The sequence below is a fragment of the Oryx dammah genome, unplaced genomic scaffold (genome assembly GCF_014754425.2).
Source record: "Oryx dammah isolate SB20612 unplaced genomic scaffold, SCBI_Odam_1.1 HiC_scaffold_3, whole genome shotgun sequence".
In the NCBI taxonomy this organism is placed as follows: Eukaryota; Metazoa; Chordata; class Mammalia; order Artiodactyla; family Bovidae; genus Oryx; species Oryx dammah.
In genome coordinates this window covers 88,818,782-88,821,413 of record NW_024070187.1, presented here as the reverse complement: position 1 = coordinate 88,821,413, position 2,632 = coordinate 88,818,782, and positions in this window count along the sequence as shown.

Sequence of the window (2,632 nt, the reverse complement as noted above, 5' to 3'; positions counted from 1 at the left end):
CCTCACACCTCAATTCTGCTCCATTCACAATACTTTCTATCATCTTGAATTTACTCTCCTTGCCTTGATTCTATAAAAAAAGAAAGAAAAAACTCTTGCCTTAATCTTCATTTTTCTGATTTAGCTTGTAAAGTACTTTAATAATATAAATATGGCTATAAATCTAATTCTTCGAAGCAAGGCTTATTGCTTTAGACTCAAATCACAATGTTATAAAAACAATGATTTAGATGTCTGAAATTCTAAGCTTCTATACAATATTTTTAAATCATAATTTACTTCTAACATAGTGATTCTTAATTTCCTAGAATGTTATCTGAAATTTTCCAAAAAGTAACTGTTGAAAACAACAGTAAGTATGTGCCAGATGTGGGTCTTTCTGCAGAGAGATGGGTAGTGAAATGGAATGCCATCAAGGCTCTACAATTCTGGGAAGGTTGGTGGAGGATCTTCTGATTTTTCAAAGTGGTCTTTCCTTTGTACTCGTGTTTTTTTTTTTTTTTTTCCACAGTCAGTGTCAGAGTAGGAAACTGGGCTTGGACCTTATCACTGACTTGTGAAATGTTCTAGACCAGCACAATTTTGTGTGTATACCTCTGGTCTGTTGTTGTATAGGTGTTGCTGCTGTCTGCCCTACTGAGATGATAGGAAAATACATAACACACTGTACTGTCAAGGCTAAGGTTCTCAACCTGGTTATTATTTCTTTCTGATAGTCTTTGCTCATCTTTCTATTCTTTCATAAGGATTTCATTTCTCCTTATGTTTTACCTTCTCTCAATAACTGCTTGTTATTCTGCAGCTTTATCATTCATATTTTTAAGGGTAGTATATGACATGTAAATATATGAGTCACTTTCCTGTTATTGGTTTTTGAACATGTAATTTAAGATGTGTTTTCCTGCCTTTTGATGCTTTCTCACACCAGCAAGAAATGATCTGATCTTCTTGCCCTAATAAAATAGAGTTGTTTTTTCATCCACATATTATATTTTCATCCATAATCAAGATTGCTGGGAGAAATATCAATAACCTCAGATATGCAGATGACACCACACTTATGGCAAAAAGTGAAGAGGAACTAAAGAGCCTCTTGATGAAAGTGAAAGAGGAGAGTGAAAAAGTTGGCTTAAAGCTCAACATTCAGAAAATGAAAATCATGGCATCCGGCCCCATCACTTCATGGGAAATAGATGGGGAAACAGTGTCAGACTTTATTTTTTGGGGCTCCAAAATCACTGCAGATGGTGATTGCAGCCATGAAATTAAAAGACGCTTACTCCTTGGAAGAAAAGTTATGACCAACCTAGACAGCATATTAAAATGCAGAGACATTACTTTGCCAACAAAGGTCCATCTAGTCAAGGCTATGGTTTTTCCTGTGGTCATGTATGGATGTGAGAGTTGGACTATAAGGAAAGCTGAGTGCTGAAGAATTGATGCTTTTGAACTGTGGTGTTGGAGAAGACTCTTGAGAGTCCCTTGGACTGCAAGGAGATCCAACCAGTCCATCCTAAAGGAAATGAGTCCTGGAAGATCATTGGAAGGACTGATGTTGAAGCTGAAATTCCAATATTTTGGCCACCTGATGCGAAGAGCTGACTCATTTGAAAAGACCCTGATATTGGGAAAGGCAGGAGGAGAAGGGAACGACAGAGGATGAGATCGTTAGGTGGCATCACCGACTCAATGGACATGGGTTTGGGTAAACTCTGAGAATTGGTGATGGACAGGGAGGCCTGGTGTGCTGCAGTTCATGGGGTCGCAAAGAGTCGGACGTGACTGAGCGACTGAACTGAACTGATATATATATAACAAATACCTCTTGACCAGTTACTCTATATCAAAAGTAGAATGTACATATAATCATGAAAGTGTCCCAGATGGAAACTGGGATCCTCTTTCCTCAGATATTTAGGAAAAAATGCTCAAACACTTACTGAACATCCCAGAGGAAGCCCGTCACCCTTATAAAGTTTTGTTGTTGTTGTTTTAGATTCCATGGGCTTATATTGCCATGCTCATCTCACTCTAATTTTCTGATGACTTCAATAATTTGATTTTTTGGTATCCTTTCTTCCATGGCTATTCTATTTTTTATCCATGAACAGACCCAGATATGGAGTTCAGCACTTTTCCCCTTAATTTCCTGAAAAACAAGGGATTCTTGCATGCAGTAGACTTTATTAAATGTTTGGAGTGATGTAGTGACTGAGAACCAAATAGTAAATAACTGAGTGTGAATATTACCCTACTCTCTTTTTAGAATCTCTTAGGCCACCTCCTTCATAGCTGCTGTTCTTGTTCAGTCACTCAGTCATGTCTGACTCTTTGAGACCCCGTAGACTATAGCATGCAGAAAAGCCATGACCAACCTAGACAGCATTTTAAAAAGCAGAGACATTATTTTGCCAACAAAGTCCATCTAGTCAAAGCTATGGTTTTTCCAGTAGTCATGTATGGCTGTGAGAGTTGGACCATAAAGAAAGCTGAGTGCCAAAGAATTGATGCTTTTGAACTATGGTGTTGGAGAAGACTCTTGAGGGTCCCTTGGACTGCAAGGAGATCCAACCAGTCCATCCTAAAGGAAATCAGTCTTGAATATTCATTGGAAGTTCTGACGCTGAAGCTG